Source organism: Marmota marmota, unplaced genomic scaffold, assembly GCF_001458135.2.
Source record: "Marmota marmota marmota unplaced genomic scaffold, marMar, whole genome shotgun sequence".
Classification (NCBI taxonomy): Eukaryota; Metazoa; Chordata; class Mammalia; order Rodentia; family Sciuridae; genus Marmota; species Marmota marmota.
Window position 1 is genome coordinate 8,388,354 of NW_025999977.1, and position 23,826 is coordinate 8,412,179.

The 23,826-nt window shown below is 42.0% G+C and overlaps 1 long non-coding RNA gene across 2 annotated transcripts in view; it reads left to right on the forward strand.

Moving 5' to 3' along the window:
• The window catches only part of LOC125617159, a 34,908-nt gene extending 26,715 nt beyond the window's left edge, over positions 1-8,193 (forward strand). Inside the window, exons 3-5 of one of the 2 annotated variants that reach the window (XR_007348048.1) lie at positions 2,266-2,377; positions 5,387-5,442; positions 7,876-8,193. This is a non-coding gene — a long non-coding RNA (uncharacterized LOC125617159). Of the gene's footprint in view, positions 1-2,265; positions 2,378-5,386; positions 5,575-7,875 lie in introns of those variants that run through there. The other variant, XR_007348043.1, reaches the window with a different exon arrangement.
• The last annotated feature ends 15,633 nt before the right edge of the window (positions 8,194-23,826 follow it).

Sequence of the window (23,826 nt, forward strand, 5' to 3'; positions counted from 1 at the left end):
CCCTCACTCCCTCCCTATAAGCTGCCTGCCTCGGAAAGTTCTATTTATTGTCTCAATTGAACTTACTGTTCCTTCTGAGCTAAGCCTTCTTGAGGTGTCAGTGCTAGCACCATGCAACCAACACTGAATGAATGCTTAGTACCATTGGCCCACCCAGCAGTGTCCCTGCCATCTGCCCCCAGAGTTCTTGGCTTGCTGGTCCCTCTTGAGAGCACCCCCTAGATGTGTGCTGTGCAAGATGGTTCCCACCTCTCCCATTGCACCCCCTCAAGCCAGCACCTGAAAAAGGCCATTTTCAGCACTATGCACAGGGCCAGGAACATGGTTGCCACTCAGTGTATGTTCGTTGCATAAATAAATGAATATTGATAGATCCTATGCACTGGACAGATAAGTTGGGAGAGAGACACTGGAAGTAAAATGTTGGAGGCATTTCCCAAAAAACAATCATCAGAGCCAGGGATAAGGAACACTGATGGAGGGAATTGGAATTTCTTTTGCAAAGACATGGGCGTCCCCATAATTCTTGAAGAGGGATGTGGTTGTTTCTTTTGGGGTCCTCTACTGTCATCGTGGGAGACATGTGGTTGTAATGGTGTCACAGCCCATAAAATAATCAGAGCTGAGGCACCAGGCAAGGAGGTCAAGGGCCCCTCCCCCAGGCTAAAAAGATTCATGACTGCTGCTGCCCCCAGACCTGAGCAGAAAGGGATGGCCCACCTCCCTCCCCTCCATATTATGGGTTGCAGCAGAAAATCCAAAGTCATGTTTCAAATTTCCCATTCTCCTTAGCTGTTTTTCACCCTTGGCTGATTTTCTGCTGTTCCTAATCTCCAGGCCTGGTGAGCCTGGATGCCCCTTTACAACAGTGATGGGGTAAAGCTATTGTCCTAATACACTAAGCAGCCTTCAGATTACCCTCTTAATATTTCCAATGACTTCCTCTTCCTTCCTTGTATGGCATTCCTAACATCTATCAGTGCATTAGATCCATAAGGACAGGTAATTTTGCCTGTTGTATTTGCTGCCGTGGCCCCAGCACCTGCAACAACAGCTGGTAGAGACTAGATGCCTTGTTGAATAGGAAAAGAATGAATGAAAGTATGAATAAGTGAATGAAAAGCCACTTATTAGAACTAAATGGATGAAGGGCATTGTCTTCTTTCGGTTGTTTTCTATCTCTGTGATCTGTGATGGCTCAACTCTGGCCCTGTCTTGAGAAAGGGACTCCCCAGAATAGCTGCTAGAATCCTTTTGCCCCAAGGATTCCAGAACAGGGAGGCAGGAGGAGAGAGAAATGGGAGGGGCTTCAGGAAGAGGTGCCTGAAAGGTCTTTGGGAGCCTTGTTGCCCAGTGCAGTTTCCTCTGGCAGCTGTCATCTGGCCTGGAGCCTGTGCTGGCCAACAGGAGACTGGCGTGGATTGTGGTCAGGTGCCAGATCCAAGCTAGTAGTGGGGGAGGGTTGCTCCACAGGGTCGAGGGTTGGACAGGGGCAAAGGGCAAGGAACCTGGCTCTGTGGCAGCATCCGGTTTTGAACAACTCTGTTTAGAAATAGAAGAGAAGCTCTCAGGGAAATGGGCGGGCTCTGGCAGGCCTCCCAGGCCAGGAACTACAAGTTCCTGCCAACTTGAGCCGGAAGTGGGGGATTTATGGAGAGGGAGGAGGGAAGAGGGCACCAGAGGGAGCTGACACCATCAGCCACATTTTCCCTGGTAAATCCCTTCTCGGGAGTAAACATGGTCCTAAAAACCAGGGGGGTTTTCTTCTTCCAGGAGGTTGTGCACATGGCTGGCCTACTTCCTGTGAGCACAATTATTCCCAGGTGCCTGTGTTTATTTTCAGAGCAGGAATACTAGAAGCTATTCATAATCCTGCTTAAAAATTCTTTGGAATAATGGGATGGAAAAATCGGCTCCACCTCTTCGTGTTTCTGAGGCAGGAACAGCCTCCGGGCTTTCTCCAGAATGGGCCTGGAACTCTTTTTCTCCTTAGTAGCTCCCCTTCAGCATCAGAGCCACAGGGCCACCAAGGCCCTCATGGAGCTTTTTAAGCTGGAGGGTGTAAAGATCTAGATGTGCAGAAAATCTGCTCTCACTGACTGATGAGGAGGTGAGCTCAAAGGAGGGTTTAAGGGGAAGAGATTGGGGCCTTAGGGAAGAGGGGGAAGCAGTGATGAATTTTTAACTACAAAAAGGTATAAAATCAACTTTGTCTAAAGGAGACTAAACAGACCATCAGTCTGCAATCATTCATTCTCTTTCCAGGACCTGGAGTCTCCACTGTCCCTGGGGGAATCATGGCAGTTCACAACCCCTTTGACTTCAGAATATCCCTCACCTTGGCTGCCAGAAACAAAGAGCCTCCTTAGCAGAAAAAGTAGGCTGTGAATCTTGGACACTTGAAAAGCCCACCTGGAAAACATGTATCTGGGAGGGGGAGACAGGGAGAAGCAAGTGCCTTATAAGGCCACCCCCCTCTTTCTGAGAAGGGTGGATTGTGTTTGCTACTGTAGCAACACTCATACATTGGTGGTTGAAGGATGAATGGGTATAACCACTTGGGAAAACTTACTGCTTTATATAGGAAAGTTAAAGATGTGTAAAATTTACCACTCAAAAATTCCCTTTCTAGTTTCATATCTTAGAATGGAAGTCCTTAAAGCCTTTGGTTTCAGGATTCTTTACACTCTTACATATTATTGAGGACTCCAAATAACTTTGCGTAGGTGAGTTATACCATGTTAGAAATTGAAACTAAGAATTACAAAAATCAGTTCATTTAAAACTAACGATAATAAGCCCATTATGCACAAATAAGTTTACAAAATTAATTATATTTTCCAAAACAAACAAACAAATCTTAGTGAGGAGAGTGCATTGTTTTGCATATGGCAAGTCTGGCTTCATGGAAGGCAGCTGTATTCTCATATCTGCTTCTGCATCAATCTGCTGGGATGACACTGTAGATTGTCATCCCATGCAGCTGCTGGAAAACTCCAGAGGGGATGAGAGTGACAAAGATAAATTGCATCTTAGTATTAATAGTTTTAACTTCACAAACCCCCAAGAAAACCTCAGGGGGTCCCCAGAGGTCCCTGGACCATACTTCAAAATTGCTAATCCAACATAGCTCCATTCTAGTGGAGGAATGTATAAGTGTATATTATATTAGGATAAAGTTATGTAGAAGAACAGGAATGGAAATGCAAGGTCAAGGAGAAAAAAAGCAACATTGTAAAATTTCTGAGTGTTAAAAGAACTTGTTCAGGATTTATTTTTTAAAAAGGATGACTGAGAAGCTGGACGTGGTGGTGCATATCTCAATCCCAACTACTCAGGAGACTGATACAGGAAGACCACAAGTTCAAGGCCAGCCAGGGCAACTTAGCAAAATCCTGTCTCAAAATTAAAAATAAAAAAGGAGCTGAGGCTATAGCTCAGCGGTAGAGTGCTTGTCTAACATGTGCAAGGCCCTGCACTGGGGAAACAAACAAACATCAAGCATATCAAATTGCTGTGACATTAAAATTTTCTTTGGATATATTTAAATTAGAAATATACAGTTATTTAAAAAACTGTTAAAACATAAAAATATTTCAAAATTTTTAATAGAGGTAATCTTTTTTCAATGGTTTTTTTTATTATTTTAAAATTTGTTTTAATTAGTTACATGATACTAGAATGCATTTATGCACTTTGATATATCATACATAGATAGATCCTTTGCAGCTATTTAAACTCAAGATGAAAATTATTAAATACCAATGCAACGCTGTTGAAGGGGCAGTACATAAAGGTACAAAATTCTTTTAGAGAATATGCAAGCAAAAAAGGAATAATTTGTTATTCCTTTCAATTATTTGGATTTTGTGGATATGGTCTAAGAGGTCACTCTAGTGAATAGACACTGCAATTAGCAGGACACATATCCCCAAATGTAAAAAGGCCCATTACAAGCAAGCATCTTAACAAGACATAACTGCAACAAACAAAACTGAAACAAAAAATATGTCCCGCCTCTTAGATGCTCATGAGTATATGTGTACACACACACACACACACACACACAGAGTACCCCAACAGGCTCCTACTCCTACAATGGCAATTCTGGTGCAGGTTGTTTATGAACCACACCATAGAGAAGCACAAGCTTGGTTAGCAATGTGGGCTGATCTGGCTATTGGGAAATCTCCAGAGATGAAGGTAGCTTCCAAGAAAATCATTAAAGATCAAAAGTCCTATTTAAAGTTTGTATTGCTACAGTGTAAATCCTCTTGGCTTAAGCAACCCTTGGCAGAGTAGGCTATGTGTACCAAAAGACTCGGACAGATGTTTGGTTTGGTTTGGTGGAAATCAAGGCAAGGGCCTGAGTGCCACATCTGGATGTAGACATGGACAATGCACACAGGATGGCAGAGTGACTCAAACTGAAAGAATCCAGTGGGAGCAGACAGTAGGAGCCAGAAGAAAACCTCAACCACCCCACCCCCACCTGGGAATATGCAGATGTCCTGGGGGCCAGGAATTTCCAAGGGAGTAGACCAGAGGCTAGGGTCTTTCAGCTCTGTATTTCACAGTGCATGATAAACCCCGCTTGCTGTACTCACTCCAGCATGGGTGCCTTGTGGCATTGCTCACCTCTTGGTTCAGGGATAGCTGGGCAGTTCCCAGTGACAGCAAGAGGGCAGGAGGGACAGAGGAGACTAGGCAGTCAGACTTCTGAATGACTTCACCACAGCGCCCAACCTACTCTGCTGCTGGAGGAAATGGGACAGTAATTCCTTGATCCAGTAAGTGTTCCCCAAAAAAGGGAGCACTGACAGTGGGGGAGGCGCAGGGGCGATCACCTTGGCAAGTAAGTGGAGAGGAAAGCATGCGACATGCAGGGTTGCTGGGATTCTGGCTTGGCAGCCCTGTGTCATCCTGACTGGGAGGCCAGGCCTCCCTTTCCTAAGGGCTTCCAACCTCAGCTGGGCCCTGCCCAGGTCAGGTAGACAGGAGGGGTACCCTGGGACCAGCTCCCAGGGCGTGGCAGTGGGACCCAAGCAACCTTGGCACCATTTCAAAGACAGCATCAGATGCTTATCAGCTGGTTTTTTATGCAAGACCCTAGCTGAGGGTGCATAAGAGAACATGAAAAAAAGTCAGGGAAGCCAAAACAGCTTTCTTGCAGTAGGGTTCAGACCCTGGGTGATTACACCTCCATTTGGCCTGGGTGAAAGAAAGTACAAACATTACCCCAGAGTGGGAGCCAGAAACAAATGCCTCTGCAGGAATATGGAGGACTGACTCCAAAAAATTCTAAAAGATAGAGGTGCAAAAGAAAAGGGGGTCTGCATTTTATTTTATTTTACTTTTAATATTCTGCTGTGTTTCATCTCTGAAGGCCTCAGAGCTTGCTGTCCCATTGCATGGTGAATGCCAGTGACAAGCTAAGGAGAGGTAAGAGCCAGCAATGTTGATGGCCACAACAGGAGAATTCTGAAGATTTTATACTATAATGAGGAAGAGGGAGACATTCATGTATTTAACACATGTTGAAAACCCTGATTAAAAAAAATCTATAGAAATGAATAATTCTCAGCCTTTATGATAATGTAACTTATATGACCTTTATTTGCATAAATTTCCTTTAGGGACATATTGTCAGATTTTGACACAATTCTCAAATTTGTGTGCAGATCCTGGCTCCCCATGAAAGTATGGAAGAATATAGTCACCCTTTATACCTACAGGTTCCACATTTGCAGATTCAACCAACCACAAATTAAAAATAATCAAATCAGCATGGTGGCACATTCCTGTAATTCCAGCAGCTCAGGAGGCTGAGGCAGGAGGATTGTGAGTTCCAAGCCAGCATCAGCAACTCAGCAAGGCCCTAAGCAACTCAGGGAGACTCTGCCTCAAAATAAAATATAAAAGAGGGCTGGGGATGTGGCTAAGTGGTTAAATGCCCATGGGTTCAATCCCCAGTTCAAAAAAAAAATTAATCCCCAAATTGTGTCTGTATTGAGCACAGGTACAGACTTTCTTCCTTGTCACTAGTTTCTAAACAATACAACAATTATTTGCATAGTATTTATATTGTCTTAGGTATTGTGAGTGATCTAGAGATGATTTAAAGTATGGAAAAGATGTGTATATAGATTTTATGCAAATACTACACCATCTCATATAAGGGACTTGAGCCTCCATGGATTTTGGTATTCTCATGGGGGAATATCAGAACCAAATCCCCCTTAGGTACTAAGGGTAACTGTTTTGCTGTTATGTTTATGAGCCATTTAAATTCACTGAAACAGTAAATTCTTTGCAAAATTGAGGAAAGAAATGAGGCTACCTCTCTTACCTGTTCCATTGGTTTGGCTCTTGCCTCTCCTCCCACTTGTAAGAATGGCCTCAGCCTTTTCTCTTTCCTAGGGTCACTCCCCTGTAGTGCAAGCACAAGAAGTCCAGGTTCCCAGGCTGCTTATCTGAAGTCCAAGGGTCAATCCCAGTCTCTTGGGTCACTGGTGCCATCTCAGACACATGCCTGGAGACTATGGCTCACTGCCACACTGAAGGTGCCTGAAGGCTGCCAAACCCAGAGCTATCCAGAGCATGGTCAGCCAGAAAAGGTCTTCACTGTTGATATTGATAATTTGTAATTTATAACCCCATCTGATTCCCAAGCCTGTACTAAGAGTCTCCTCTACATCCTGGTGCAGGAACTGTCATGGTTACTGATCCTGGAATTTGTAGATGGCTTCAGTCCCAGCCTGCAGTCATAGTTGAGTTCCAACAGGGCCTTTTCCTTTCAGCACAAGACAGGATGGTCCCTGCCTGCTTCCTACGCTATGGGCAACTATGAGGCTGCCACTCAAATGGGACCACAGAGCCACTTCCCCAGAGCATGGTTTACCTAGGAAGGCACATGGGGACAGTTTCCACGTCTGCCCCTAACAGAGGGTCTGTAGGAAGCCAACTCCAAGGGGTTCCTTAGAAACAGAATGCCTCGAATCAGTTTTGTAGCCACTGAGTGGTTCAATCTTGAGAACTGCTGAACTTGAAGGTGGGAACTCAGCACAAATGTCCAAACCAATGCAAGTTCTGAAACTACCCAACTCCATCTCTTTCTCAGGGGACCCGTCGTAGTGCAAAGTCAGCCATGAGTATCAGCTGCCAGTTGTGTAGTAGGGTCATACTAGATGCTGAAAATGAAAGCCCAGTTCCAGGGATTTAGCCTGTTAGAAGTCTACTCACCACTCAAAGCAGAGTCTGATTTGATTCCTAGTGAGTAAGTGGCTTTTTGTCAGGGGCACAGGGCTCCTTCCATCCTGTGGCTCTTTAATCCTACAACCTAAAAGTTCTCTGTATCTAACTAGCAGACAGAGAAGTCACAAAACCTTCTTCTCTTTCTCCTCTCCTTATTGTGGTAAGATATACTTAACATAAAAATTTACCATTTTAACCATTTTTGAGTGGACAGTACAGTGGCATTAAGAACAGTGATGTTGCATGACCCTTATCACCATCCCTCTTGAGAATTCTTCCATGTTTTTAACTGAAACTCTTGTACTCATTAAACACTAACTCCGTACTCCCTGCTTTCTGTAGCCCCTGGCAAATGCTATTTTACTCTATCTCTATGAGTTTGACTACTGCAACTACCTCATTTAAGTGGAATCATATGTCTGTCCTTTGTTAACTAGTTTACTAAATTTATCTATGTTGTACCAGGTATCAGAATTTCTTTCCATAGTATGTATTCACTATATTTGTTTACCGATTCATCTATTGATAGACACTTGAATTGCTTTTACCTTTCAACTATTCACACCCTCTTAACCATCTTGACCTGCAAATGACACTGTCATTTCCAATCACATCCCACAGGAAAGCATATTGCAAAGCCCCACCTATGTGTAAGGGGAGCCAGGAAATGCAATCCCTGCCAATTCAACCTATGGAAGGTAAGGCACGATTTGTTGGATAACTAAGTAGCGTCTCCACTAGCCCTTCACCTATGCACTTCCTGTACTTACAGTGGCCTGGCACAGGGGTGGAGGGACAGGGCTGGGGAGTTTTTCTCTTTACAGTTTCAATTCCCAACAGGACAAAGATTTCAAGGTCTAAGTGCATTTTCAGTAAATAGATGCAGCTAACATTGTACAATCTTTTTTTTTTTTTGTACCTGGGATTGAACCCAGCCATATATTTTGCAGTTTTCAATGTCCTTTTCTTATACTGATTCAGATTCTGATTCCATCTCTTTCACTTTTTCACTTCTCATTGGGAGATATTTATAGAGCCCTTAGCTCTTCAATAAAAAAATCAATAAATAGTAGTCATTAATCTTCATAGCAACATGAAGTATGCATTGTTTTCCCACTATTTATATGAAGATATTGTACCTCAGAGAGATTAGGCAATTTGCCAAAAGTTACCCAAATCATAATTGGCAACCCCATCTCTGTCTCTACTCCCTTCATGGAGACCACTATCATCATGGACTTGAAAAGTAGTCTTGATATCCTTCAAAGGAAATGTTTTGCCCTCATGATAAACTCTGCCCTCTAAATGACCTTCAGAGCTGGTGGTCCTGAGCTGAGCCCCACTAGAGTGGCAAGGAAGGAGAAGAGGTTCTGTCACCTATTCCCAGCCTCAGGAAGCTGCGCAGGTCCCCCTTGAAACACAATGAATGTCTTCCACTGTGGCTGTCACTTCCCCAGAACATTCATGGAGCCCTTCCTCTGGAGATATATATATATATCTCCAGAATAAGAAGTGATTCCTCCCCTCCAAGAAGTGCATCATCCAACCAATGAGATGGAGTTTTTGAACAGACAGCTCTCATACAATGTGATGCTCCAAATAGAGAGAACTATACAATGCTATGGGAATTTGGGTGAAGGGCAATTAATTTTGACATGTGTGGCAAGTGACAACAAGAATGTGACCACCAAGGTAGGTGTAGATAGCTAAGAGGGGATGGGAGAGGGCACCTATTTCAGGAAGAAGGTAAAACAAAATAAGGGAGTCAAAGAGCATGGTGTGTTTGAAGATGAAGAGAACTTACAGCATGGCTAAGTATGGTGGAGAGGCAGGCACAGAGAGAGACTGGAAGGGTAGATGAGGTGGGACAAGGAGCAAAGGACCATGATTCTCTAGATGAGGCAAGAAGATTATTAGCTGGGGACTAATAGGATCAGGCCATCTTTTACAAAGCTTCCTCTGGCTGGGGTGAATAATGGGAAGATAAACGAATTAACACATTCATTCCAATACCATCATTCCCAGAGGACAGAACCATCCAAGCCTTGGGGTCATCCCTGATACCAACTGACAGGCTCACCCTAGGCAAAGGCCAGAGGAGATACCACCTGAGGACACCCATTTTCCCATGATGATATTTCCCTGTAGTCTATAGATGATAAAAGACTTCTCATAGACTTTCTTTCCTCTTTTTGGCTGATAGACCAAGTCAAACTCCAAATTGGGTGTCATGAAGCCAGGGATTTGTTTGTTTGTTTGTTTGGTACTAGGGATTGAACCCAGGGGCACTTAACCACTGAGCCATATCCCCAGGCCTTTTATGTATTTTATTTAGAGAACAGCGTCTCACTGAGTTGATTAGAACCTCACTAAGTTGCTGAGGCTGGTTTTGAATTCAGGATTCTCTTGCCTCAGACTCCCAAGCCGCTGGGATTACAGGAAGTGTCGCTGCGCCCAGTGAAGCCAGAGTTTGTATCTGACCCCTGCAAGTTCAAAATTAGAGCCTGGGGATGACAGGGCCACTGTGGCCTGTTTCTCCTCCTGTGGATCAAGTGTGCAAAAGGAGACAGGAAAGGCAGGTAGGAGATGGGATAGCAGATGGTGTCAGACCCAGTCGGCCATATGCAACATGTCCTCCTGGCACTCCACTCACATGACAGCTGGATTCCCCTGTGTCCTGAGAGCAGCATGAGATTCCCAGGCATGGTTCCTTCCTTCCTTCCTTCTTTCCTTCCTCTAACCAACCTATCTTCCTTCCTTCCTTCCTTCCTTCCTTCCTTCCTTCCTTCCTCCATTTCTTTCTTTCTTTGAACTCAGGGGCATTCGTCCACTGAGCCACATCCCCAGCCTTATTTTGTATTGTATTTAGAGACAGGGTCTTACTGAGTTTCTTAGCACCTTGCTTTTACTGAGGTTAGCTTTGAACTCATAATCCTCCTGCCTCAGCCTCCAGAGTCACTGGAATTATAGGCATGCACCACCATGCACCAGGCATGTTTTTCTAAGAAATTTACAAACAGGCAGAAAGCAAAGGCTTTCTGAGTTGATAGTGATGTGTGGTGAGAAATCAAAACCTGAAAACAACAGTTGCCTTTCCCAAGAAGCCAGAGGCCTTCTCTGAGGGTTGCTTGATCTGGGAAGGTCCTTGGAAGTGCCAATCCTCCTGTGGATACAGATAAGTCTGGATTGAAGCCACACTCTGAGTAACTTTGGGAGGCATTAATCTCTCTAAGCTTCAGCTCTGTTATTTGAAAAATGCCTCATTGGATGGCTGCCATGACTAAATAGCAGTATTTAAATGTCGGTCCCCTTCCTTTGACTCTAGAGGCCATAGGGATTTGCATTACTGAGGTTTCTGTGCTCCAAGGGAGATGGGACTTTCATGCCTGCATTCACCAGGTTTTGCTTAGGGTTCAAGAATATGAAAAGCAGCTTACCTCAAACTGCTCAAGTCCTTCTTACTTTTTCTCCAGGCCCCTTGACGTGATGACATATGCCAGCAGAAATGTACAAAGGATTAAAATGATCCTGAATTTGTCAGGGCTGAACTCAAACATGTCATTGACCACATTCCCGGTATGTCTCCAGGAGCTACAGAGAGCATCCTTCCCTTGTGATAAATGCACTCACTCAGCAGCTGACAAAAGCTTTGTAAATTGAATTGTTGGAAATAGTAGAGGAGAGTTCATTGTTTAGAGTGGCTGTGGGGCAAACCTTTTTTAAAGTAAGTTATTCAGGAGTATATATCACCTCCTGATCTGTATATTGGAGTTTGCTGTCCAGGGTGTGTTCACTTATGCACACTGCTGTGCTGAGATACACAGTACAAGAAGGCCAAAGTACACCAGCCGTCAATTCCTGTGCACTGCTAAGCCAGGGAATGGGCACCTCTGCTGAATCAATTTATCCAACAAACATTTGCTGGAAACCCACCTTCTGCTAAATCCCAAGGGCACAGTGCTGGATAGCACACACATCCTGCCTCCAAGGGCCCCACAGTCTAGTGACCAGAACAGGAAGGTGCACAGCTGCCCACAGCACAGCATCATAGGTGCCTTGACTTGTGTAGATGGTGATTAGTTCTAGTCTCCGGATGTTGGACATCCCATCAAGACAGTGGGTATGTGGTTTCCCCTTCCCCAAACTGGCCTTCACTAGGATCTGTGTCTAATGTTAGAAGGGTTGCACAATAGCATTATGAACTAGTCATAAATTGTGCTGTCTGGTGATTAAACAAAATTCATTCAGCTGGGTATGGTGGTACATGCCTATAATCCCAGCGACTTGGGAGGCTGAGGCAGGAGGATTGCAAGTTCAAAACCAGCCTTAGAAACTTGACCCTAAGCAACTTAGCGAGACCCTGTCTCAAAATTAAAAAAATAAAAAGGAAGGGCTGGGGATGTAGCTCAGTGGTTAAGGGCCCCTGGGCTCAATCTCCAGTATACACATATTAAAAAAAAAAAAAAAAAAAAAAACTGTTCAGAAAAAAAATGCAGATGCAGGTTCTCCTGTTGACATATGTCACTATAATGGTAAAAGCTCTTATTAAAATACTTAGTTCATTTTCCTCTCCAGTTTTGTGCTAGTGTCAAAATAATTTCATACAACAAGGCACAGATGGGGTTCCCTAGTTCCACTGACCTCTGTTGGATCTGTAGCTGGGAGAGTATTCAAAAGTCAGGCAGGGTCATGATTGGTCTCATAATTATCTGAGCTTCTAATCAGCATACTTTGGTAGAGGAAGCTTCATGGGACCCAGAATTATTTTCAGGGAATGAAGTTGGGGAAGTTAAGAAATGGCATTGGAGGACTAAGGGATAAAAGAACTTTGAATGAAAGTCTGGGAAAAGTAGATTTGGGAAGAGCCTTCCTGATGGGATTCATCCACTGCTGGGGGAGGCAGTGGACTTGCTATTATTAACAGAGGCCAAGCATCGGTGTGACAACAGTCATGGGTTCCTAAAGTGGGTGGAAGGTTGGATCAGATGGGCTCTATGACCCTTTGTGCAAGAAAGTCATAGCTCTACTTTCAGTTGATGGACCCAACCTGGGCTAGCCATTTTATCACTAAGTTGGAAAGAAGGACCAGTTCTCGGAGTTCTGGCGGCCCACCGAAGAGGAATCCCAGACCCATAGCACTGAGTCTTACAAGTGAATGAGCATAGTCTTGGGAGTTGGACCTTTAGATCCACCAACTCTGATGACTCGGAAGTTCCTTCAACCTCCAACAGTGGAGACTAGTGAGGCTGGTTTGTCTTGTTCTAATTATTATTTAGATTACTATTAGGCTCATTCCTGGGCAAGGCTTGAATCAAGTCAAACCTGATAATTAATTGAATTAAGGTTATATAATCATATTTGGGCATTTAAATACAAAGCAATTATGTCGGAGCCCAAGCATCTAGTACACAAGGAGGGAGTTCTAAGTGTCAGGAATGTATGCTAACGCCCAGAGCCTAACCCCCAAAGTGGAGGGTGGAGCCCTGCAGGGTAGTCCTGTTTCGGGGAGGTTGTTGTAATCATTACTGCTCTGGGCACATTCTCAGAAGATGCTGGGAACATCTCAAACAAAAATGATATCCACTTTATCCCGGAAGGTGGAACCCCTTATATTTGAAACATGTCTCTCTGTATTCTTCGGCTTGGCTTATAAATATACTGTCAGAATCAGCAGGAGACATCGCAAGAGGCCTCCTGACCTTTCCAGTTATCACTTTTCCCATATTTTCTCTCTCCATAGACATACACCATAAGGTCTGCTTAGTTATGTTTTTTCACTTGGACCTCTTTCTAGTTACCAGTCTTGACCCCAGTGTCTCCTAATCTCAAATGTTAGCCCTCTGTACATCATGAAAGGAAAACAGGGAAGACAGTGGAAAAGTTAGTGACAAGTTTATCCAGGACAGGCAATGTACAGCAATCATCAGGAAGAGGGAACTGGGCTTGAGTTTGAAGTGTTTGCCACTAAACTGTCAATACTTAGCCAGGCTTGGGCTGGGTCTATGGCTCAGTGGTAGAGCGCTCGCCTACCATACATGAGGCACTGGGTTCAATCCTCAGCACCATGGAAAAATAAAAAATAAAGATATTGTGTCCATCTAAAGCTAAAAAAATAAATATTAAAAAGGAAAAAGACTTAGCCAGGCTCAATAACCTCAAAGGGCCCATTGGCTCCCCTTTCTGCCCTTTTCACTTGAGAGACCAGATGCTCAGGCTATTTTTTTTTTTCAGTGTTAAGAGCTGGCATGGTGATGCACACCTGCAATCCCACTGACTTGGGAGGCTGAGGCAGGAGAAGTTCAAGGCCAGCCTGGATGATTTATCAAGACTGTGTCAAAATTAAAAACCAAAAAACAAACAGCTGAGGCTGTAGCTCAGTGGTAAAGCACTCCTGGATTCAATCCCCAGTACTGAGAAAGAAAGAAAGAAAGAAAGAAAGAAAGAAAGAAAGAAAGAAAGAAAGGAAGGAAGGAAGGAAGGAAGGAAGGAAGGAAGGAAGGAAGGAAGGAAGGAAGGAAGGAAGGAAGGAAGGAAGGAAGGAAGGAAGGAAGGAAGGAAGGAAGGAAGGAAGGAAGAGAAAGGAAGAACGAACTTACCTTGAAAGCCTCACAGGTAGATGCCATCACAGCCAGATGCTATCTCATCTTGTCTGTGTCCTCCCTGTCCTTGCCCCCCACCCCATGTTGGGATCAAACCCAGGCCCTGGGGAAAGTTAGGCCTGCACTCTGCCACTGAGCTATGCTCCAGCCCCACTGTCTGTATCTCTTACCTGAAATCGTCAGTCTACCTCTGAACAGGAACATTCTAGGAGGAATTTCATCCTCATCACCCTCCTGGGGGGTGAACCTGAGCAGACTCAGAGTTATAAAAGTCAGAAAGAGGCCACTTGTGCAGCAGGTGGGGTCCTTGAGGCTGGTTTCATTGTAAATGCATGGCTGAAATCTGTTGCTGTGCTTAATGGCCCCGCATACAGCTTCTGGCCAAAGGACACTGACTTCAGCAAGGCCAAATGAGCGAATTTTTTTCAAATAGGCTTTGCTAGACCCATGGAAGGCTGACTCTAAGCCTGACTTTGGATTACCCTTTTCTAGCCAGGACTTATATTAAATGATTCTATTTGGAACCAGTGGTTCTGATAGCCACATTTTTTCTTCATGTGGCTTCTCATGTTTTGAAACTCAGCTATCAGGGACTCCTATTTATTTCAGAAAGACCTTTCACCTGCTTCCTCCCAGGGCATCTGTGGGGAAGATAAACCCACGACATCTGGCAAGCCTGGCAGGAGTTTTAAGTTCAGGTAGAATGTGGGTGTTAGCACAGCAGGGTAGAGCCGAGAAAACATTCCAAACCAACCCTTTCACATCAGGGACTCAACCCCTAGGGAATCACCAAATATAAGGGAACAGTCTCCCCTCTCAGAGGGAAGTTCAGGGCAAAGGCTCCTGTGAGCCAGAGATCAAGGAAGGCAGAGGCTCAGCCTGGTCCAGCTCATTCACTTGATGAACTTCCATAAACAATGCTCTGGGACACCTTATCTGGGAGTGATAAGGCCACTGTGTCACTGTGACCAAAATATCTGACAAGAACAACTTAGAGAATAAAAAGTATTTTGAGCTCACAGTTTCAGAGATGTAGTCCATGGTGGGTCAACTCCATCGTTCTGGGCCTTAGGTGAGATAGAACATCATGGTGGAACAATGTGGTAGAGGAGCACTGCTCCATTACTGGCAACCAGAAGCAGAGAGGGGACAGAGAAAGGGCCATAGGGAAGATGAAGATGACATTTTCAAGGTCATCCTCCCAGGGACCCCCTGCCAAACCATGACACATCTGCCTATAGTTACCACCCAGTCAGGATAGATTGATTAGGTTACAGCTCTAGTAATCTAATCTTTTCACCTCGAATACTCCTGAATTAACACAGGAGCTTTTGGGCAAGACCTCAGATCCAAACCATAAGAGATGGGGACTGTAAGCTCCCAAAGGATGCCTGCAGATCTGAATGGTGGACTGCAACTGTGGCTGAAGGATAATGGTCTCCAGCTTAAACTTATTTGTATCCTTTAGGACTCTGACCACAAGCTATTTTCAGATGATACAGATCCCCAAGGTGCACTTGCCTTCTACCTATGTCCCCTCCGAGAGTGGCTCCTGACACAGGACCATACAGGGAAGTGAAGCTTTTCTCTAGGGATGTCATTGGGAAATCCAAACTTCCCAGAAGGGAGAGGCCGTGCCTGGAACTACAGACTTCCTAGTGTATCCTGTTCATTATTCTCTCAGATCTTTGGGCAGAGAAAAAAAGCCTTTATAATGGTGGGTATCCTACCAGTAAGAAGAAACGTGCTTTTCCAGTTATGAAATCTGGCTCTTGTCATTGCTAGTTTAAAGTACACAGTGCCGTTTCAGTTTCTGAAACTGGAGGTGGCTAGATCCAGAGTTCAAAATGTCTAAGTGATTGGCAACAGATGTTTAGAAACAAATGAGAGAAGAGTATTAGGGCCATGGGTCTGTCATTGCTCTCCCAGCAGTGCTTGGAGGTCTTGGGTTTCATAAAAGGTAACCATAGTTCCTACTTTTAAGGGAAGTTGAGTCTGATGGTACTTTTTCCAGCTTGGTGTTCCTGCATCTCCTTATTTCCTAATCTAATATGTCTTTCAAGACCCTGCTCAAATACCACCTCTTTCCATAAACTTCCCATGCTTTGCAATAGCTGTAATTTTCTTATTCCTCCCCTAACTCCCAAAGCACCTCTCTGATGGCCACTTTCCACTTTATATAAAATAGATCACACACGTGTTTTATAAACAAAAAAAAAAAAAAAGAAAAACTTCAAAAGATTGAAATTTAATAGAGTTTGTTCTCTGATTACAATGGAATTAAATTAACCATCAATAAAATAATTGGGTAATTGTATATCCTTGGAAATTAAATAACATGCTTATATATACTATATATCAAAGAATAAATTTTAAGGGAAGTTAGAAAATACTCTAATTGATAATGAAAATTTAATACTACATTTCAACATTTGTAAAAGAGTGTTTAGAGGAAAATCAATAGCTTTATTTTATAATATTAGAAAGGAAGACAGTTTTAAAATGAGTTATCCAAATTTCCACCTTAAAAAATGTAGAAAAAGATAAGAAAATTAAATCCCCAAACTAGAAGGAAATAATAAATATAAAATGAGAAATCAAAATTTTGGAAAACAAGCTATAAAGATTATTTAACAAAGTAAAAAATTGGTTCTTATAACATTTCATAAAACTGATAAACCCTCTAGAAAAATTGATCAATTAAAAAGAAGGGAGAAAATACAAATTATTAATATAGGAATGAAAGGGGATAGCATTATCAACCTATAGGTATTATAATGATAGTAGGAAAATGATATGAACAACTTTATGATAATAAAGTCCATAACTTAGGTGAAATGAGAAATTCTTTAAAGAACACAAATTATCAAAATAGACACAAGAAGAAATAGAAAATTTAAATAACCCAAATTTTATAGAGAATTTAACTTATCAAAAACTGTCTACAAAGAAAACTCCATATTACATGATTTCACTTGTGAATTCTACTGAACATTTAAGTGGGGGAAATACAAATCTTGCATAAATTCTTTCAAAAAGAGAGAAGAGAAATTTTTTAATTCACTTTATGAGGTCAGAATAACTCTAATACAAAAATCTGATAAAGCGGCTTAAAAAAATGAAAATGACAGATGAATATACCTGTGAGCATAGACACAAACATCCTTAACACAATATTAGCAAATGGAATTCAGCAATTCATAAAAATGATAATGCATCATAACCAAGTGGGTTTATCTCAGGATTGTAAGATTGAGTTGTAATTTACCCTATTAACAGAAGAGAAAAACTGTACAAATATCTCAGCAAAAACAGAAAAGGAAAATAAAAAAATTCAATGCCTATTCATGATAAAAACTCTCAGAAATCTAGGAGTAGAAAAAAAATTTCCCCATCTGCCACAGTCTGGCTGGGCAAAATAACCGGGAGCTGACAAGCAACTTGAAGGTTGAAGTGGGAACTGCTTTATTGCGCGGGAACTCAGCGGGAACTGAGCGGGAACTCAAGGTAGTGGGAACCTAAGGTAACAGGAACCGCTTTATTGCGGGACAGCAGAGGTATATATACCTAACTGATTACACACAGCTTGACTCAATTAGCATCATCTAGATACAGCAGTCAGCCAATAAGGAATCCTCACCATCTTAATGGCTTGGTGGTGTTGCCTCACAAACCACTCCTCCTGGCAAACTGCCAGGTGCCATCTTGACTTGATTTGCGGTCCCCAACACCCATCTAGTAGAATATATCTATGAAACTCCTACATATAAACAATAGTGAAATATTGAATATTTGTATCCTAAAACTAGGAAAAAGGAAACGTTGTCCACAGCTAATATTAGTACTCAATCTATCTCTTAATAGATTAATAGATGGAGGTCTTAGCCAGTGCAATAAGAGAAGAAAATAAAAGAATTAAAGATTGGAAATAAATAATAAACTGTCTTTATTTGCAGATGACAGAATTCTTTGCATAGATGATCCTAAAGATAGAGGGGTAATATTGGAAAATAAATTGCATTTCTACAAATAATTGGAAAATAAAATTCAAAATGTAAAACATTGAGTAATTAATTTAGTAAAAGATCTGTGATATCTTCATATTAAAAAAGAGAAAGAAGACCTACAAAATGGAAAGATGCAAGTCATGGGTTGGAAAATTCAATATTGTTATGATGTCAAGTTTACTTAAAGTGACCTTAGGATTCAACACAATCTTAATTGCAATCCTAACAGGCTTTTGTAGAAATCAACAGGTTGATCCTATAATTTATATGAAAATACAAAGGGCTTAGAATAGCCAAAAAATTCTGGGGGAGGGGAAGACAAAGTTGGAGGACACACATCACCTGATCTCAGTACTTACTATGAAGCTACTATAATCACAGTAGGGTGTTATTTAGGTAAGGATATACAAATAGGTCAGTTGAACAAAATAAAGAATGCAAAAATAGACCCATAAATATATAATTTATTGATTTTTTATGGAGACATCAAGGATTTTCAATGAAAAAAGAAAATCTTTTCAACAAGTAGTTCTAGGATAACTGAGTACACTAAATTGTATAAAATGAATCCCTACTTATACAACACAAAATTTGATTCAAGATGGAATATTGCCCTATATGTAAAAGCTAAAATTTTAGTTTCAAGAGAAAACAGAATATCTTCTTGAAGTTAAGAAACTTTTTATATCAAACAATTCAACTAAATATAATAGGAAAAAAGTAGACTTCATCCAAATTAAAATCTTTAGCTCACTAAAACCAACAAACAAGAATGTTTGGAAAAAATAGGAAAAATAGATATGGGCCCAATGGCACATTGTCTGTAATTCCAGCAACTCAGGAGACCGAGGAAAGAAGATTACAAGTTCAAGGACAGCCTGGGAAACTTGGTGAGATCCTGTCTCAAAAATAAATAATAATTAAAAAAAAAAAAAAAAGCCCTGGGAACGTAGCTCAGTGGTAGAGTGCCCCTGGCTTCAATTCCCAGTATTGGGGGAAGAAAATGGGTAAGCTAAAGAATAGGAAAATATCCATAGTGCATTTTTCTGGCAGAGGACTTATAGCTGGAATATACAAAGGACTCTTATAAATCAATAACAAAAATAACAAACAGCTCAATTTTTAAAATGTGGTCAAAAGACTTGAACAGTTCATGAAATAAGATATATAGCTAGGCACGGTGGTGTAAGCCTATAATCCCAGAGGCTCAGGGGGCTGAGGCAGAAGGATTGCTAGTTTGAAGTCAGCCTCAGTAATTTAGCAAGGCCCTAACCAACTCAGCGAGACCCTGTCTCTAAATAAAACACAAAAAAGGGATGGGGATGTGGCTCATGGTTAAGTACCTCTGAGTTCAATCCTCGGTACCAAAAAAAAAAAAAAGATATAAAAATGGCAAAAAGCACATGATAATATGCTCAATATCATCATCATCTGGGAAATACATATTGAAAGCCCCAAATATGGAGCAACTAGATCTCCTGCACATTGGTGATTGTAAAAATGGGTATGACCACCTCAGAAAATCTTTTGATGATGATCTCATTTAATGTAAACAAGACATACCCTTTAACTCAATAAATCTACTTGTGGGTATTTACTTGAGAGAATTAAAAACATCCAAAAGAAATTATGTAAAGATGTTCATGGAAACTTTATTTATAATGGCCATTAGACTGGAAATAACCCAAATGTCTATTAACAGGATGGGTAAATAATAGTAGTATAATCATACAATGAAATACTACTTAGCAATCTCCACCCCTTCACTCACATATATACACACATTTATATTTGTTTTTATTCCTAAATTTCTATCTATGGAAAACTGTGCATTCACACTGATGTCTATAATTCCAATCCAGTCGCCACAAGTGTCATTTTTCTCTCTTTCCATTCTCACAACTCCTTGCTCCAACAGGAGCTACTCTTAATATACTTATTTAGTTGATCAGCCCTCCCGTGTATACTTGATCTCCCATCTGTACCACCATCTGGATGCTCAGGCTCTGACACTGCACACTGAGCTGTTCCCCCAATATGGACACTCTGCTTACCCCACCATATTGAACACACTGCTCCTGGCCACTGCAAGTCTCCCACTGTGGACACCTGCCTTGCCCTGTCCCTCTTAATGACTATAGAATGAAATGATTCTCAAAGGAAAGGGAAGAGACTAGACAAGGAAAGGAAGGCATGGCTCTTATTTATTATTTTATAACTTAAGCTCATTCTTTTTTTTTCTAAATCACATGCTAGAACCCTCAACTTTTATAATAAAGTGGGGTAGACAGAAAGACAGTTCTCTAAGATAAATATTCTTGTTCTCAGGACATTTAGTCAAACAACTGCTGATTTTTAAAATAACAATATTTGTTTGTTTTCCTGTCAGTGCTATCAATAGTCTTTCTTTGGGCCAAATGCTTTATTCACTGTAGCTCCTCTGAACTAGGTTATCCTTGGTTTCCTTGATAGGGCAGGTGATGAGGCCATTAGTGGAGTTCGGGAGTTGAGTGTCTTTGGGGACACGGGGCACTTTGTATGGCCAGTGTGGAAAATGAAAAAGAAGGAGAAAAGGAAAGGGGTCCCTGAGTGGAGCTAGATCCACATTCTTCAAGAATATATTTTAAGACTTTAGCCATCTTATGCATTCCTAATAACTCCACAAAGTCCCTGCCCCCAGCCTGCCTATCTATTCCTGGCCCATCTCACCTGCTTAAGCAGTTTAGGCATCACTTTTGACTCGTCAGGTGGGGCTAGTGAAAAGGTGAGTTTGATTTCTTTCTCCTGAAGGTGATTAGAAAAGAGTGCAGGCTCTAGATTCAGAAGGCCCGATCCTGGATCTCTACTCCAATTCACACTAGCTGTGTGAATTTATCTGTTCCTCCACTGCCTCCAGAGGAGAATCACAGTGCCTGTAGGGCTGTGGTGAGGGTTAAACAGAATGGTGTATAAGAAGCATCTTAGAACTGCACCCAACACATAAGTGCTCAGAAATGTTCCTTGTTATTATGAGATCTTACATTTTGATCAATTGACCTTGAAAGAGGCAGAGAAAGTTCTGGCTGAAGCTATGATTGGCCAGTAGCTCATGGCAAGGCTCTAATGTCACTCATTTTTTCAACCTGCCAATGTGTTTTTTTTTCTCCCCATTATTCTGCCAAATATAAAGAAGGAAAGGCTTAAACTCACTTCTAAGGATGGATCCTGTTGCCTTGGCAACATTTAAGATGCTCATAGCCACTCCTCAAGGCTCCAGAAAGTTGGATCTGAGCAGCATAAGAGCAGTTGACATTACTCCCAGCTCCTTCAGCCAGCGCTCGTGACCTTAAGGTTTCGCAAGTTCATATTTGTATTAGTCAGGACTTTTCCAGGGTCAACAGACAGAAAAATCAACGAAAATTGTTTCAGCCAAATCGGAAAAGTCAAAGGGTGGATTTGGTAAGTTTGCAGCCACAGCTGGCTCTAGTGGCTCCATCCTCAGTTTCTTTGTACCCTTGACTCTTTTTGCTTTTTTTCTGCTGCTTTTCTTTGGTCTCCCCCATTTCAATTCGTATAGAGGATTCTTTCCCGGTCATTTGCATAGACATTCTAGGATTAACTCTGAATTATACTAATTTGGGCCACAAGCCTATCCCTGAATTGCCGTTTTGGATTAGGAATGAAATACACTGATTGGACAGGCCAGGCTTAGGTTTCTACCCTGCAGGGAAAGAAATCATACAGGTGTGTCCCACACCTGTGACCATCCCCATGCACTCTCTGATCATGGTCATTGAATTTGGCCCAACACTACAAGTGGGTTTCCTGGATGAAAACAACAGATTTTTAGTTAAAGGTCTCCCTTTGCCCATCCTGTAAAAGCTATTATTGCATGAGCCTCAGTCCCATTAACACTAAGAGGGAACACAAGGTTCTTGTTCACTTGCAGTTAGATATAAAGATAGAGGCCTCTTATAGCTGTCTGTCCCTTGGGAATATAAGCATGTGTGCATCAGGTGCTGCCAGAGGCCCAACAATATTTTGCTGGTCCTAGCCACAGTGTAAAGAGTAGTTGACTGCTGACTGCATGTGGCTTCTCTGACCCTGGAGTCTGTACCATCTGTGTGCACGATAGGCAGGAGTTCCAAAAAGTTAACACCTCGGCATCCCTGGAGTGGCCCTCCACCTATGATTGATGCAGTTAGTGAAGAAACAGCTCCTTTGATGGGAAAACTCTGGGGCAACTATACTGCATTGGCTTCCAGAGTTCTACAGAGGAAATAACACCATTTTTCCTTGATGGTAATTGGCTTGTGCATGTTCCCATCACTGCCAGCTTTCCCCTCCCTATTTTGGCCTGCCCTTGAGTCTCTGTCTCAGGTCTCTTTCTGGGTAACCAAAGTTAAACCTGAGTCTGCCTTCCCATGTGCGTGTGCATGCATGTGTCCATATGTGTTCACATTTCCATAAAGATTTGTCTGTCCAACTCCTCTCTTTCCCCTGGAGAAAATGCTACTTCATTTTGAGGGTGCTTCTTTCCCTTTCCCAAGAGCCATGTGGTCCAAATGGAAGTTGTCCCTTACATGATTCCACTATTTCAGCCTCAGTGATGGATCTAGGAGATAAAAAGATAGCCTTAAAAGGGCTAATTAGAATCTTCCCTGAGAATTTTCCAATTGGAATGAGGAGGAAAGGGGAAGAGCCTTTTAGGACTCATTTGCCAAGAAGTAACTCATCCCAGAGTGATGCTTGTGAGTCTAGACTCCTCTTGAGTTTAGTACATCTTCTCTAGAGATGGCAGCTGAAGATTCTCTCATCCGTGAAGGTCATTCTGCCATTATGTGCCATCATGTCACATCACTGGTTATGCACCTTTGCTACACCATCCCAGCACACAGCAGATGCCAGGAGGACATGTCATACCTATGTAATGCATGCATGTGGAAAATGACATGTTTGAGAAGCATCATCACCTTCGGGAAACTTTTCCTTCAGATCCCTGACCCAAGAGTAGCCAGGCCAATGCCCTTGGGACTAGACTTTTCTCCTGGTCCACATGCCAAAGAGAACTAATTGTTGGGTGTGTGCAGAAATAAATGCCTCGAGTGTTGTGAATGAATATAGCCATCTTACAAAAGCAAAGTGGCCATGTGAATAAGAAGTCATAAGGGCGGGCTGTCACTCCTGAAAGTCCACCCCAAAGAAAACACATACACATGAAGGAGAATTATAATAAGGAGTGAAAAAATGGAACAGATTTGTAGATAAGCTTGATAAGTACAAGGACTAGAAGAAATGGAGATAGGGGCTGGGGTTGTGGCTCAGTAGTAGAGTGGTTCCCTAGCATGCACGAGGCATTGGGTTTGATCCTCAGCACCACATAAATGTAAAATAAAGATATTGTGTCCACCTAAAACTTAAGAATAAATATTAAAAAAAAGAAATGGAGATAGATAATAGGTAGGTAAAAACTTAAAAAATAATTCTGTCAATGATTAGTGAAAATCTGGAGCACAAAATTCTTCTACTATTATTTTAATTTTTCAATGAAAAAATTATTTGAAAAACCACTTTAAATCCTTCTTTATACCTTCCAAACTATCATGTTCAAAACTTTTGACTCAGTTTCGGCCTCCTTCAGCTCTGCCTCCTTTTCTCTTTCCCAGCCTTCAGATCACGTTAGATTACCCATCAAGTTTCTCCTAAGATCTTACATTCTCCCGATACATACACACCCTGTTTTGTGAGATGAGGCCTCTTTTTGGGTTGTCAGCTCTTTGCTTAGCAAGCTTTTCTCTGGTTTGATAATTTTCTGCTTTATGTTCATAAAAACTACTGGAGCATTTATTATTCTACACAAATAAAAACATCACCACCTTGTCATGGAGACAGGCTCCTCCCCACCTCCAGCCTGTGAGTCTGGTTTGTGCAGCTTGGTGAAGTAGTTTTTAGAAAGTTTCAACCTCACAGAGATAGAACTGGCCTTT